Source organism: Mesoplodon bidens (genome assembly GCF_964165515.1).
Source record: "Mesoplodon bidens genome assembly, chromosome: 8".
Taxonomy (NCBI): domain Eukaryota; kingdom Metazoa; phylum Chordata; class Mammalia; order Artiodactyla; family Ziphiidae; genus Mesoplodon; species Mesoplodon bidens.
The window spans coordinates 56,788,604-56,805,946 of NC_138165.1; the positions used below are offsets into that span (position 1 = coordinate 56,788,604).

Below are 17,343 nucleotides of genomic sequence, written 5' to 3' on the forward strand. Positions count from 1 at the left end.
CTGATCTCCCTGTGCTATGCGGCTGCTTCCCACTAGCTATCTATTTTACATTTGGTAGCATATATATGTCTCTCACTTTGTCCCAGCTTACCCTTCCTCCTCCCCGTGTCCTCAAGTCCATTATCTACATCTGCATCTTTATTCCTGTCCTGCCCCTAGGTTTTTCAGAACCTTTTTTTTTTAGATTCCATATATATGTGTTAGCATATGGTATTTGTTTTTCAGTCTGTCATACAGAATGAAGTAAGGCATCAATTGTTTTTATATTAGAATATGAGAGGGGTGGAAGAGTTCACTGAGTAATTTGCTTTTGGAGATTAATTCAATACAAGGAGAACACTCACATTTTCCCGTCACTTGTCAACTCGTCTATTAACAAGAGGGGAAAACAGATATATTTGAAAGTAAATACGTTCAACTTCTTAAGTTTGAAGATGGTTATTTAAATAACTTCTAAAAGACCAGGACATTTCTAATTTGAAAGCTGGTGTACTATGATGAAAAGGGAAGAGTTGAGATCAACCTCTAAAACTAGTAGGGATTAAGGATAGCAACACCTCATAGCTAAAAATTTTCATACAGCTAAGAAATAATTACTTCTTTTTAACACACTGCAGTCAAATCTGAACATTCTACTCAACACCTTTTGACTTACCTGCTTTATGAGGGAGCTTAATCTTCATTACCTGGAAACACTGATCTTTCCCCTCCACTTCACTCTTCCTACGTAGGAAAATCCAGCTATTCTAATGGTTTGAGACTCATTTTCTCCACTCAGTTATAAGCTTTTCACTGTCATCTTTCATTACTAGCTTACCAAAATGGATTTATTATATATGTATGCCTACGCTTTCTCTATTTTTTTCTTTATTTCTGTTATTACTTTGTTAGATTTTTTAATGGTGTCACAAACTTATTCTCTACTTCTCTCTTAGTGAACTTGATTCAAAAAGGTACTGGACACAAAAATTACAACAAATTAATTGTAGGTATAAATATCAGAGCTAAAACTATAGAATGCTTAGGAGAAAATATAGGAGTAAATCTTTGTCACTTTGTGTTACGTGATCCTTTCCTAGGTATGACACCAAAAGCACAAACGACAAAAGAAAAACATAGGTGGCATTTTATCAAAATGAAAAACTTTTGTGCTACAATTAATACCATTAAAAAGTGAAAAGGCAGCCCACAGATAGGAGAAAATATTTTCAAACTATCTATCTGATGAGGGACTTTTATTCAGAATATGTAGATGATTCATAACTCGGTAATAAAAAGACAAACGATCCACTTAAAAATGGGTTACTCGACGGGAAGATGGCGGAAGAGTAAGACACGGAGATCACATTTCTCCCCAAAGATACACCAGAAATACAGCTACACGTGGAACAACTCCTACAGAACACCTACTAAATGCTGGCAGAAGACCTCAGACCTCCCAAAAGGCAAGAAAATCCCCACGTACCTGGGTAGCGCAAAATAAAAAAGAATAAACAGAGACAAAAGAATAGGGACGGGACCTGCACCAGTGGGAGGGAGCCGTGAAGGAGGAAAGGTTTCCACACACTAGGAAGCCCCTTCACGGGTGGAGACTATGGGTGGCGGAGGGGGGAAGCTTCGGAGCCGCGGGGGAGAGCGCAGCCACAGGGGTGCGGAGGGCAAAGCAGAGAGATTCCTGCACAGAGGATCGGTGCCGACCGGCACTCACCAGCCCGAGAGGCTTGTCTGCGTACCTGCCAGGGTGGGCGGGGCTGGGAGCTGAGGCTCAGGCTTCGGTCGGAACACAGGGAGAGAAGTGGGGTTGGCAGCGTGAACACAGCCTGCAGGGGGTTAGTGCGCCACGGCTAGCTGGGAGGGAGTCCGGGAAAAGTCTGGGCCTGCCGAAGAGGCAAGAGACTTTTTCTTCCCTCTTTGTTTCCTGGTGTGCGAGGAGAGGGGATTAAGAGCGCTGCTTAAAGGAGCTCCAGAGACGGGCGCGAGCCGCGGCTGAAAGCGTGGACCCCAGAGACGGGCATAAGACGCTAAAGCTGCTGCCGCCATCAAGAAGCCTGTGTGCGAACACAGGTCACTATCCACACCCCACTTCCAGGGAGCCTGTGCAGCCCGCCACTGCCAGGGTCCCGGGATCCAGGGACAACTTCCCTGGGAGAATGCAAGGCGTGCCTCAGGCTTGTACAACGTCCCGCCGGCCTCTGCCGCCACAGGCTTGCCCCGCACTCCGTACCCCTCCGTCCTCCCGGCCTGAGTGAGCCAGAGCCCCCGAAGCAGCGGCTCCTTTAACCCCGTCCCCGTCCTGTCTGAGCAAAGAACAGACGCCCTCCAGAGACCTACACGCAGAGGCGGGGCCGAATCCAAAGCTGAGCCCCCAGGAGTTGTGAGAACAAAGAAGAGAAAGGGAAATCTCTCCCAGCAGCCTCAGGAGCAGCGGATTGAATCTCCACAATCAACTTGATGTACCCTGCATCTGTGGAATACCTGAATAGACAACGAATCATCCCATTCTGAGGAGCCGTGTGGATGAAAGGCACTTGGTGCTGCAGCCAGGAGTCAAAGCTGTGCCTCTGAGGTGGGAGAGCCAACTTCAGGACACTGGGCCACAAGACACCTTCCAGCTCCACGTAATATAGAATGGCGAAAATCCCCCAGAGGTCTCCATCTCAACACTAGCACTGAGCTTCACTGAACAACCAGCAAGCTACAGTGCTGGACACCCTATGCCAAACAACTAGGATGACAGGAACCCAACCCCACCCATTAGCAGAGAGGCTGCCTAAACTCATAATAAGTCCACAGACACCCCAAAACACACCACCAGACGTGGACCTGCCCACCAAAAAGACAAGATCCAGCCTCATCCACCAGAACACAGCCACTAGTCCCCTCCAGCAGGAAGCCTACACAACCCACTGAACCAACCTTAGCCACTGGGGACAGACAGACACCAAAAACAACGGGAACTACGAACCTGCAGCCTGCAAAAAGGAGACCCCAAACAGTAAGTTAAGCAAAATGAGAAGACAGAAAAACAGACAGCAGATGAAGGAGCAAGATAAAAACCCACCAGACCTAACAAATGAAGAGGAAATAGGCAGTCTACCTGAAAAAGAATTCAGAATAATGATAGTAAAGATGATCCAAAATCTTGGAAATAGAATAGAGAAAATGCAAGAAACATTTAACAAGGACCTAGAAGAACAAAAGATGAAACAAGGAACAATGAACAACACAATAAATGAAATTAAAAATACTCTATATGGGATCCATAGCAGAATAACTGAGGCAGAAGAACGGATAAGTGACCTGGAAGATAAAATAGTGGAAATAACTACTGCAGAGCAGAAGAAAGATAAAAGAATGAAAAGAACTGAGGACACTCTCAGAGACATCTGGGACAACATTAAACGCACCAACATTCGAATTATAGGGGGTCCGGAAGAAGAAGAGTAAAAGAAAGGGGCTGAGAAAATATTTGAAGAGATTATAGTTGAAAACTTCCCTAATATGGGAAAGGAAATACTTAAGTCCAGGAAGCACAGAGAGCACATACAGGATAAGTCCAAGGAGAAATACGCCAAGACACATATTAATCAAACTGTCAAAAACTAAATACAAAGAAAACATATTAAAAGCAGCAAGGGAAAAACAACAAATAACACACAAGGGGATCCCCATGAGGTTAACAGCTGATCTTTCAGCAGAAACTCTGCAAGCCAGAAGGGACTGGCAGGACATATTTAAACTGATGAAGGAGAAAAACCTGCAACCAAGAATACTCTACCCAGCAAGGATCTTATTCAGATTTGATGGAGAAATTAAAACCTTTACAGACAAGCAAAAGCTGAGAGACTTCAGCACGACCAAACCAGCTTTACAACAAATGCTAAAGGAACTTCTCTAGGCAAGAAACATAAGAGAAGGAAAAGACCTACAATAACGAACCCAAAACAATTAAGAAAATGGGAATAGGAACATACATATCGATAATTACCTTAAATGTAAATGGACTAAATGCTCCCACCGAGAGAGAGAGATTGGCGGAATGGATACAAAAACAAGACCCAAAAACATGCTATCTACAAGAGACCCACTTCAGAACTAGAGACACATACAGACTGAAAGTAAGGGGATGGAAAAAGATATTCCATGCAAATGGAAACCAAAAGAAAGCTGGAGTAGCAATCCTCATATCAGACAAAATAGACCTTAAGATAAAGACTATTAGTAGAGACGCAGAAGGACACTACATAATGATCAAGGGATCGATCCAAGAAGAAGATATAACAATTGTAAATATTTATGCACCCATCATAGGAGCACCTCAATACATAAGGCAAATACTAACAGCCATAAAAGGGGAAATCAACAGTAACACATTCATAGTAGGGGACTTTAACACCCCACTTTCACCAATGGACAGATCATCCAAAATGAAAATAAATAAGGAAACACAAGCTTTACATGATACATTAAACAAGATGGACTTAATTGATATTTATAAGACATTCCATCCAAAAACAACAGAATACACATTTTTCTCAAGTGCTCATGGAACATTCTCCAGGATAGATCATATCTTGGGTCACAAATCAAGCCTTGGTAAATTTAAGAAAATTGAACTTGTATCAAGTATCTTTTCCAACCACAACACTATGAGACTAGATATCAATTACAGGAAAAGATCTGTAAAAAATACAAACACATGGAGGCTAAACAATACACTACTTAATAACGAAGTGATCACTGAAGAAATCAAAGAAGAAATTTAAAAATATCTAGAAACAAATGACGATGGAAACACGACGACCCAAAACCTATGTGATGTAGCAAAAGCAGTTCTAAGAGGGAAGTTTATAGCAATACAATCCTACCTTAAGAAACAGGAAACATCTCGAATAAACAACCTAAACTTGCACCTAAAGCAATTAGAGAAAGAAGAACAAAAACCCCCAAAGTTAGCAGAAGGAAAGAAATCATAAAGATCAGATCAGAAATAAATGAAAAAGAAATGAAGGAAACAATAACAAAGATCAACAAATCTAAAAGCTGGTTCTTTGAGAAGATAAACAAAATTGATAAACCATTACCCAGACTCAAGAAAAAAAGGGAGAAGACTCAAATCAATACAATTAGAAGTGAAAAAAGAGAAGTAACAACTGACAGTGCAGAAATACAAAAGATCATGAGAGATTACTATAAGCAACTCTATGCCAATAAAATGGACAACCTGGAAGAAATGGACAAGTTCTTAGCAATGCACAACCTGCCAAGACTGAATCAGGGAGAAATAGAAACTATGAACAGACCAATCACAAGCACTGAAATTGAAACTGTGATTAAAAATCTTCCAACAAACAAAAGCCCAGGACCAGATGGCTTCACAGGCGAATTCTATCAAGCATCTAGAGAAGAGCTAAAACCTATCCTTCTCAACCTCTTCCAAAATATAACAGAGGGAGGAACACTCCCAGACTCATTCTATGAGGCCAGCATCACCTTGATACCAAAACCAGACAAGGATGTCACAAAGAAAGAAAACTACACGGGAATATCACTGATGAACATAGATGCAAAAGCCCTCAACAAAACACTAGCAAACAGAATCCAACAGCACATTAAAAGGATCATACACCATGATCAAGTGGGGTTTATTCCAGGAATGCAAGGATTCTTCAATATATGCAAATCAATCAACGTGATACACCATATTAACAAATTGAAGGAGAAAAACCATATGATCATCTCAATAGATGCAGAGAAAGCATTCCACACAATTCCACACCCATTTATGATAAAAACCCTGCCGAAAGTAGGCATAGATGGAACTTTCCTCAACACAATAAAGGCCATATATGACAAACCCACAGCCAACATCGTCCTCAATGGTGAAAAACTGAAAGCATTTCCACTAAAATCAGGAACAAGACAAGGTTGCCCACTCTCACCACTCTTATTCAACATAGTTTTGGAAGTTTTAGCAACAGAAATCAGAGAAGAAAAGGAAATAAAAGGAATCCAAATCGGAAAAGAAGAAGTAAAGCTGTCACTGTTTGCAGATGACATGATACTATACATAGAGAATCCTAAAGATGCTACCAGAAAACTACTAGAGCTAATCAGTGAATTTGGTAAAGTAGCAGGATACAAAATTAATGCACAGAAATCTCTGGCATTCCTATACACTAATGATGAAAAATCTGAAAGTGAAACCAAGAAAACACTCCTATTTACCACGGCAAGAAAAAGGATAAAATATCTAGGAATAAGCCTACCTAAGGAGACAAAAGACTTGTATGCAGAAAATTATAAGACACTGATGAAAGAAATTAAATATGATACAAATACATGGAGACATATACCATTTTCTTGGATTGGAAGAATCAACATTGTGAAAATGACTCTACTATCCAAAGCAATCTACAGATTCAACGCAATCCCTATCAAACTACCACTGCCATTTTTCACAGAATTAGAACAAAGAATTTCACAATTTGTATGGAAACAAAAAAGATCCCGAATAGCCAAAGCAATCTTGAGAAAGAAAAACGGAGCTGGAGGAATCAGGCTCTCTGACTTCAGACTATACTACAAAGCCAAAGTAATCAAGACATTATGGTACTGGCACAAAAACAGAAAGATCAATGGAGCAGGATAGAAAGCCCAGAGATAAACCCACGCACATATGGTCACCTTATCTTTGATAAAGGAGGTGGGAATGTACGGTGGAGAAAGGACAGTCTCTTCAATAAGTGGTGCTGTGAAAGCTGGACAGGTACATGTAAAAGAATGAAATTAGAACACTCCCTAACACCATACACAAAAATAAGCTCGAAATGGATTAAAGACCTAAATGTAAGGCCAGAAAGTATCAAACTCTTAGAGGAAAACATAGGCAGAACACTCTATAACATAAATCACAGCAAGATCCTTTTTGACCCACCTCCCAGAGAAATGGAAATAAAACCAAAAATAAACAAATGGGACCTAATGAAACTTCAAAGCTTTTGCAAAGCAAAGGAAACCATAAACAAGACCAAAAGACAACCCTCAGAATGGGAGAAAATACTTGCAAATGAAGCAACTGACAAAGGATTAATCTCCATAATTTATAAGCAGCTCATGCAGCTCAATAACAAAAAAACAAAGAACCCAATCCAAAAATGGGCAGAAAACCTAAATAGACATTTCTCCAAAGAAGATATACAGACTGCCAACAAACACATGAAAGGATGCTCAACATCATTAATCATTAGAGAAATGCAAATCAAAACTACAATGAGATATCATCTCACACCAGTCAGAATGGCCATCATCAAAAAGTCTAGAAACAATAAATGCTGGAGAGGGTGTGGAGAAAAGGGAACACTCTTGCACTCCTGGTGGGAATGTGAATTGGTACAGCCACTATGGAGAACAGTATGGAGGTACCTTAGAAAACTACAAATAGAACTACCATATGACCCAGCAATCCCACTACTGGACATATACCCTGAGAAAACCATAATTCAGAAAGAGTCACGTACCAAAATGTTCATTGCAGCTCTATTTACAATAGCCCGGAGATGGAAACAACCTTAGTGTCCATCATCAGATGAATGGATAAAGAAGATATGGCACATATATACAATGGAATATTAGCCATAAAAAGAAACGAAATTGAGCTATTTGTAATGAGGTGGATAGATCTAGAGTCTGTCATACAGAGTGAAGTAAGTCAGAAAGAGAAAGACAAATACCATATGCCAACACATATATATGGAATTTAAGAAAGATAAAAAAATGTCATGAAGAACCTCGGGGTAAGACAGGAATAAAGACACAGACCTACTAGAGAATGGACTTGAGGATATGGGGAGGGGGAAAGGTAAGCTGGGTCGAAGTGAGAGAGTAGCGTTGACATATATACACTACCAAACGTAAAGTAGATAGCTAGTGGGAAGCAGCCGCATAGTACAGGGAGATCAGCTCGTTGCTTTGTGACCACCTAGAGGGGTGGGATAGGGAGGGTGGGAGGGAGGGAGACACAAGAGGGAAGAGATATGGGAACATATGTATATGTATAACTGATTCAGTTTGTTATAAAGCAGAAACTAACACACCATTGTAAAGCAATTATACTCCAATAAAGATGTAAAAGAAAAAAATGGGCTACACATCTGAATAACTATTTCTCCAGGGATGTACAAATGGCCAGTAAGCACATGAAAATATGTGAAAACACGTTTAGCATAATTAGTCATTAAGAAAATGCAAATCAAAATCACAGTGATATACAATTTTGCACCCACTGTACCCACTGCACCCACTATAATAAAAGAGACCAACAATAACACGTGTTGGCAAAAATGTGGAAAAACTGAAACCCTCATACATTGCTGATGAGACTGTAAAAGGTGCAGCCACTTTGGAAAACAGTGTGGCAGTTGCTCAAAATGTTAAACATAGAGTTACTATATGAGTCAATGATTCCACTCTTAGGTATATACCCAAGAGAAATAACATGTGAATGCATGTGCACACACACTCATGCACACACACACAATATATACATGGTTGTTCAAGCATTATTCATAGTAACCCAAAATTGAAAATAACCCGATTGTCCATCAACTGATGAATGCATAAATAAAATGTGATATATCTATACAAATGGGATATAACTTAGAAAATGAAACTCATGAAACAAAGATACTTGCTATGACATTGTTAAAATTTGAAAACAGTATTCTACATTTTAAAAAGAGCTAGTTACAAAAATATTGTTTAATACTATTTATATGTAATATCCAGGAGAGACTAATTATAGAGACAGAAACTAAATTAGTGGTTATCCAGGCTTGGCACAAGGAAAGATGGTTGGATGGGGAGTGACTCTTAATGGATACAGGATTTCCTTTGGGGATGATAAAATGTTATAAAATTAAATTGTGGTGATGGTTGCACAACCCAGAGAATATGCTAAAAACTATTGAATTGTACACTTTAAATGAGTAAGTTTTGTGGTATCAATCATACTATTTAAAAAGGGGTGCTAGCAACAAAAGAGGATATTGTCTTTTAACTGCTGCTTAAAAATAGCTGGAAGTGTATGAGTCACTCTACATTGCTTGGTTGTAAGTCATTGTTGGGTCACAACATTCAATTTAGTTAAGTCCACTAGCATCTTTTTAAACATGAAAAATAGAATAAATTGAAATGGAATGGAATAGAATAGAATAGGAATAGGAATAGAATGGAACAGACTAGAACAGGGAAGGGAAGGGAAAGGAAGGGAAGGACAAGAAAGGGAAGGAAAGAGTGAAATAGAAAGGAAACAAACTGAATAGATTATATTAGTGGGTTTATGTACAATAAGTTATATTTTACTGTGGCTGGTAATCAAAAATATATGAAAAATGCTGATCTCTATATTTAGTACTAATCTTCTGCCACTTCCCCTCCCAGACTAGGCAAGTAGATGAAACTATTTCATCTTCACGGAAAATACAGGCTGAGTTTAAATGACCATTTACCGAGTCCATTTGCTCTTTGTCATCAGTGAACAGGAGTCCAACTTTCTAAAAACTGGAGGACTTTGGGAGAAAGAGTACTACACAGGACTGTTCCCAGAGAAAATAACCTGGATTTTAGCCAATATGTATATTAACGACAACAGTGGCTTAAACTTTACCTTTTTGGCAGAAAACTTAATTGTTCATATTTTTGTTTGTCTGCTGGTTTCCTTGGCTTTGGTGTTCCTAACTTTTTTAACCAAAATGGTACAGATTCATATTTGGCTGTGTCATTATTGCCTACTGCATGCACATGTGAAATTGTTAAACAGCTGTCTGCTATATCCAAGGTTTGTTTTATTCTAATACGGAAGTATCTTCTGTCAAAAGAGAGAGAACAAAATGATCATCTTTGCCCCAGTATTCTAGGGAGCACACAGCCAGCCAAGGACACAAAATATAATTCAAAGAGGGTACTCAAGTTAGAGACAGAGGTAACCAGAATTGCAGCCCTACACAGCTATGTTTATTAATTAATATAACCAGCAGCCTTTTATAGAGTATACTTGAAGGGGGAAATATTCCCCATAAATCTGTTAATGATAAGGTCTTACATAAGATTAGACTTTGCACAAGGGCATGAGCAAAGCTTAAAATCTCTCTGGGACTGATTGTAAAGCTCTCGAATACAGCCTGCGCACTTCATTAGCTACAGGTGGTGTCAAGAGGAGTTCGCCTGGGGACACATACTGTATAAGGAACCTGAGATCCATTAGGTGAAACTAAGACAAGCAAGACACACACAGACTGTGTCTCACCTTTATCACTCCAAACCACCACTGTTTCATAAGAAGAAAGAGTAGACTCATATCACAATCCAAAGCAGATCTATGGTTCCTTTTGTGTTCATTTCATCTTATTTACTTTATTTTTTAAATAATTTACTTTACTTTTAAAATTTAAACTAACAAATTTCAGCTACTCTCAAGACATTTTTTTCTGTATTAGAAAGCCCTAAACTGAAAAAGAAAAATTCCCCTCTGGTAATGTTACATAAGGATCCCTCGGTCACATGACTCTTCAGAGCATCACTCTGAATGTAAAATCAAAAGTCAAGTAATTTGCCCCTCTTTCAAAAGGCTGTCTTCATAAGGTTTATTTCTTCTTAGATGTCCTACTACAAATTGCAGTCTCTTGAGGTAAAGAACATTTTCTGGGCTTTCCAGGAAGGCAGTTCATATAACCCCATTCCTCCCAAGATCAGAAGAGAACAACCCCAATTAAATCTTAGTTGTGACACAGTAAATTGAAATCTTTTTACTCAACAGCTTGATGCTTTCCATTAGCCTGTCTCTGTTGTTTCATGCACCTGTGAAGTGGTAGATGAAAGCATGGGAGTCAGATCTGAGTTCAAATTCTATCTTTTCTATTCATCACTCATATAACCTCAGGCAAATCACTTAAATTCCCTTTTCCCTCATCTCATTGGGGAATAATACCAACTCATAGGGTTTGCAGAATCAACATAAAATCACAATATTTAATAAATCTGAATTGAATTAATTACTTGGGGATAATCATCTATGTCTCTGCATCTTATTGATCTTTTTCTCCTTTTCCCTGTTCCCTTTCAGATCTTATTGTGATTTTTACCCAAACCACTGGCAGAAAAGTACACTTGCTTTTCTTTCTGATATGCCAGAAAAAGTGCAGAAATTTAATTGAAATCAAGCATAAAATCAGCTTTTGTAACTAAGATATACAGAAAGAGAAGAAAAAGTGAATATATTCTTCTCCAAAACTCTGGTTATTGTATAAGACTAAGCTAGACTTTCTGAACTTTGGCATGCTATTGACATTTTAGGTTGGATGATTTATCCTTGTGGGGGACTTCTGTGTATTACATAATGTTTAGCAGCATTCCTGGCTCCTATCCATTAGATGCAAGTACACCTCCCCTCTCCCCTGATATGACAACCAGCTTACTTATTGCCCCAGCTTACAGCCTTGAAAGAGACTCCAGTCTGCAGGGCAAGGAGGGGACCAAAGGCAGAACTCACTGGATTTCATGAGTTGGGAAGATGGAGCTGAGATTCCAGGGAGACCAAGGCATTTAGAGTTTGCTGAACAGAATACCTGAGAAGACAGACCAGCACAGAGCAGGAGAGTACATGGAACCCAAGACTTAATCAATCAGTGAGCTCAACAGATTAGAGTTCTGAGGAAAATCCATGGAGTAACCAAGCAGATAGAGGAAGAGTGAACAGAATGAGACCACAAATTACTTGAAAGCAAATCAAAGATGTAGGTCAAAAACCCATCAAAGAAAGGGCTAGAAATTTACAGAATGGGAACGTAGGGTAAGTCAAAGAAGCCAGCATTTAGGCAAGTAGCTGTAGCAGGAGCCTTGAGACACAAACTGCAGGGTACTATAATCACTAGATTGCCATTTGAAACTCAGAAATAGTCAGATGTTCTTCCCATTATTCTACACGTGATGTGAGAGCCTGTAGTAGGACTAAATGAAAAAGTTGATGGGACAGTAAGCATCTGAAGCATATGGTAGACCTTTACACTTCACCAATCACTGAGATGTGGAATTAGTGGATGATCAACCCAGATACATGCTATTTCTATACGGCACATAGTGGAGTGACATATATTAAAGGGGTCAAGCCAGCTCTTAGATCCTTCTCTCATTAACATGCATGAAACTCAGTCTTTTTTGTGAATCCCCAGAATTCTTTCTTTCTTGTAGACCTGGCACTTTACTTTGCTGCCGTGTTTGGTTATGTAAGTGTTCCTGTCAATAGGTCTTGCCTCCTTAGCTAAATTCTATGTCCCTTAAAGTCAGGAATTTTATCTTCTTTGCATTTCCCATGCTGTCTTGAAAATGCTAAGTATTTAGAAGATGCCCTGCTAACCTGCCTAGAATGAATAATAAATATCACTGCTCCCCAAGTGTGACCATCTGTTTTAAGAAATGACATGAGAGAATTGAGGGGCTTGGGAACACATTTATGGCATTGTGGGTATGGGAGGGGTCGTTGTTATGGCACTAGAAATGATATTAAGTTGGTCGCCTGGGTCTAATTTATTATGTAAATCTTAACGAATATAAAATGATATTAAATTAAGGAATTTTGAGATTTAATGAGAAATTTCCATCTGCATATTTCATCTGGGCCACTGTTTCCGAAACTCTGTATTAGGATACTCAAGTGTGCTGATAAGATGGGTGAACTATAACATCCTGGACTTTTCCAAGCAACTTAGTATTTTTAAGATGACAGAAAAGAACAAGTGAGAGTCAGTCACACAAAAAAAAGAAAGGTGGAAGATGTGTGTGAGGGGAGGGAGAGCAAGGGGTATGTGGCTGCACATGTGTGTGCAAACATGTGAAGACCTTGATGATTTCACATATATTTAGGAAATATACCTATTTCTCTAGTAATTCACCAAGAAGTGCCTGAGAATAATACATACATATTCCCTTAGGACACAAAACATGTACTCAAGTTACCTTATATAAGTTGTAATTGGGTAGGACCTATGTTTAAAGTGGTTGGGAAAAATGACTTTGGACAAAGATTTTGAAAGTTTCATGGGAATAGAGAGTGCAAGTGATATGAAGGTCAAACAGCATTATTCTCACTAGACAAAAGTTTCAAAGTTAGTCATTGTTCTCTGCCAAACCAGGCAAAACCAATTATAACCATAAAATTGAGCCAACAATTAGATTAAAGGTGTTTCACTGAGTAAAACTATTTTTAAACAACAAAATACCCCACAAGTTTTCCTATAATTTAGCCTTTTTTTCTTCTCCTAAAAATGTTGCTTTTGGGCTTCCCTGGTGGCACAGTGGTTGAGAGTCCGCCTGCCGATGCAGGGGACACGGGTTTGTGCCCCAGTCCGGGAAGATCCCACATGCGCGGAGCGGCTGGACCCGTGAGCCATGGCCGCTGAGCCTGTGCGTCTGGAGCCTGTGCTCCGCAACAGGAGAGGCCACAACAGTGAGAGGCCCATATACCGCCAAAAAAAAAAAAAAAAAAAAAAAAAAAAGACATGTACCACAATGTTCATTGCAGCACTATTTACAATAGCTAGGACATGGAAGCAACCTAACTGTCCATCGAAAGATGAATGGATAAAGAAGATGTGGCACATATATACAATGGAATATTACTCAGCCATAAAAAGAAACGAAATTGAATTATTTGTAGTGAGGTGGATGGACCTAGAGTCTGTCATACAGAGTAAAGTAAGTCAGAAAGAGAAAAACAAATACCGTATGCTAACACATATATAAGGAATCTGAAAAAACAAAAATGGTACCGATGAACCTAGTGGCAGGGCAGGAATAAAAATGTAGACATAGAGAATGGATCTGAGGATACAGGGGGTGGGAGGGGGAGGCTGGGGCAAAGTGAGAGTAGCATCGACATATATACACTACCGAATGTAGAATAGATAGCTAGTGGGAAGCAGCTGCATAGCACAGAGAAATCAGCTCAGTGCTTTTCAATGACCTAGATGGGTGGATAGGGAGGGTGGGAGGGAGGCTCGAGAGGGAGCAGATATAGGGATATACGTATGCATATGGCTGATTCACTTTGTTGTACCACAGAAAATAACACAGCATTGTGAAGCAATTATACTCCAATAAAGATGTATTTAAAAAAAAAAACAGACATAAAATTTTAACCATTTTTAAAATACTTAAGCCACTTGTTAAAATTAATGTTGGATAAATATCTAAACTGAAACTATAAGTAATGAAGAAAAAAGGGAAAAAATCTCAGATATATAGGGATTTACTCTAGTTAACCATTATGTATTTTAATGCCAGTGTCTACCATTTGTCTTCTGAGAGTCTAAAGAAGAAGTTCTTGACTGAGTCCCAGGCATCTTTCTTTGAACAACATCCAGGTTGTCCCAGGACCACAGATTGAGAAAGAAAGATCAGCTAATCTGTATGCAGAGAAATACTGATAGCTTTACAGTCTTTATTTTTTAAAATGACAAAAATGTATTATGTATTCAGGTTAAAACATTTGATAAAAGACACACAAAATGAAATCAAAGAGCATGTATAACAGGAAAAGGTAAAGATGAAAGTAAAAGTTGAGAAAATAAGATTAAAAGTATCAAAATTAATAACTAATTTTACTCTAATACAAATTATACTCTAATACTCTGAAGGATTAATAAAACAGATATAGCTGGCAAATTCATCTAAGGAAAAAGAGAAAATGAATATATGACAGCATTCTGAATGAAGGACAGTGAATGAGGTTAAGTAATCATATAATGGTATTTGATACAATTTTACAATGATTAATCTGAAAACTTAGTTAAATTTTAAAATATACATCGTAATTTACTAAAAAGCAAAACTGACAACCATAATATACACAGAAAATCCCATCAAAAATCAATCAATATATTAGGGGTCAAATAATTTTATAGGCAAGTTCTTCCTTTCCTTTCTGTGTTATCTAACTACTCCAAAATACTTTAAAAAGATTTGCAATACTAATATATTAAAATTTATGAACTAATATATTATCTAATATCTATAGAGTGCTTGCTATGTCCCCTGCTCTTTATTTGGATTATTTTATTTAATTCTCATTAAAATCGTGTGATGTAGATAGCATTTTTATGCCCATATTAGAGATAGGAGGGCTGAAATTTTAAAGATTAAATGTCTTGCTCAGAATATACATGAGGAAAGTTAGAAGTGAATCTATGTACCCTGATTACAGAACCTATGTTCCTAATCTCTACGCAATGTTGCCTTTAAGTGAAAAGGCATGACAATCCACCCCAAGAAGAAAAATGAAAAGAAGAAAGGAATGAGAGAGGAGAGGGAAAAGGAGAAAGGAAGGAGTAGAGAGGTGAGAAAAAGAAAAGGAAGAGAAAACACACTTAATCTCACTTAAGAATATACTTATGTTTCAGAGGAATGCAAAAACATTTTACTTCAAATTGCCTCTTCATGAAAAAACCTTTTGATAATTATGTTTCTTTCTGGTATTGTTTTTGAGAAAGGAAAGAAAGATAAATTTGAGTGGAACCAGATTATCACATTTATTTTGACCAACTATAAGATTTCCAGAATCCCTGCAGTCCCAAGAATAAGCAGTGAAACACAAAGGACAGGTATCTTGGTAATGGTTTCTTCCCAGGGAACAATAAGACATGTTCAACAACGAATTTAGTGTTGAAATTGGAGAAGAGAAAAGTAGTTTCCTGTGAGAAAAGGCTAGGCCTCCACTATACTCTTAAAATGTCTCATTCCTCTTTGGGTAAAATTTTCTACAGTAAGATGATAGATTCAAGAGATAGAATTGAAGCCAAACAGAAAAGCCTGATCATGTTTGGTGTTACCTCAGTGCTCAGGTGTTCAAGGTCGACATGTAGAAAGAAACTGATCTAAGGGGACAATAGATGAAGTTAATTCACTAGCATCGCCAGATCACTATCAAGAGAGGCTTCAGAATAACCATGCTCCTGGTCCAGCATCACACTTCAGTGGGTCCTCCTATTTCACGATTCATCTTCTGACTGCAGTCAACCTTCTGCTCTGAGAGCACATCATGATAAGACAGGCCTTGAAACCCATTTTATTGGCTTCAAAATTGCCTCTATTCATGACCTACTGTTGGAGTCTAGTCATTACTGCCTGTGCTCACACTTGTCAGAATCAGCTTACTAAAGCAGAAGTGATTATATAAAGAAGGATGAGCAGGCAGGGTGGAGGATGAGAACAAGACATTTTCGTTCCTTCAAGAGAACTCATTTGGGAAAGAAGTATCACCAAAGTCTTACTGCAGTAAGTAGAACCTGCAACCCTAACATCGTCTCAAAGAAACATGACTTTAATCCCTTTTATAGTAGTAGCCCAAGCAAAGAGCCAAATTTTTAGGATGATTATCTTATTTTTTTTTAAGCTGCATGTTTCCAACTAAAATTTCATACTTTGTACAATTTTAAGAGAGTCATATTCTGACAAAATTCATTCATTAGTTTATTTCCTTTTATAACCGCAGTGGTTAAAGATAGATAGATAGATAGATAGATAGATAGATAGATAGATAGATAGATAGATAGACAGACACACATATATACATATATATATATACACAAACATACACGTACAAATATATAGATATAGATATATTTATATATATAGAATTTGCAACTATTTCATTTCAATTGTGGAGTTATATAAATTTTGGTATTACCCTGAAAAAATTTTGCATATTTTACAGGTACCCGATAAAACAAAACTTGTGTTTAAAATTATAATCAATACAGGATCTAAATTTGTAACATGTTTCTGTGTCTCCACTAGAAATGCACGTGACCAAATACATTCAATTCCAATAATTCAAGGATAGGCTACTACAAGAAAACAAATAAGCATTTACCATCATAAGAACACTCAGTAGGAAAAGTCTCTTCAGTAAATGGTGTTGGAAAGGAAAGGGGGAAGATGGCGGAAGAGTAAGACACGGAGATCCCCTTCCTCCCCACAAATACACCAGAAATACAGCTACACGTGGAACAACTCCTACAGAACACCCACTGAACGCTGGCAGAAGACTCAAACCTCCCAAAAGGCAAGAAACTCCCCACATACCTGGGTACAGCAAAAGAAAAAAAGAATAAACAGAGACAAAAGAATAGGGACGGGACCTACCTGCACCAGTGGGAGGAAGCTGTAAAAGAGGAAAGGTTTCCAAACACTAGGAAGCCCCTTCACGGGCAGAGACTGTGGGTGGCGGAGTGGGGGAGCTTTGGAGCCGCGGAGGAGAGTGCAGCCACAGAGGTGCGGAGCGCAAAGGGG

The 17,343-nt window shown here is 38.5% G+C and overlaps 1 long non-coding RNA gene across 1 annotated transcript in view; it reads left to right on the forward strand.

Moving 5' to 3' along the window:
* Positions 1 to 17,131, forward strand: part of LOC308621684 — a 368,756-nt gene extending 351,625 nt beyond the window's left edge. Inside the window, exon 5 of the long non-coding RNA XR_014016497.1 lies at positions 16,849 to 17,131. This is a non-coding gene — a long non-coding RNA (uncharacterized lncRNA). The remainder of the gene's footprint in view (positions 1 to 16,848) is intronic.
* The last annotated feature ends 212 nt before the right edge of the window (positions 17,132 to 17,343 follow it).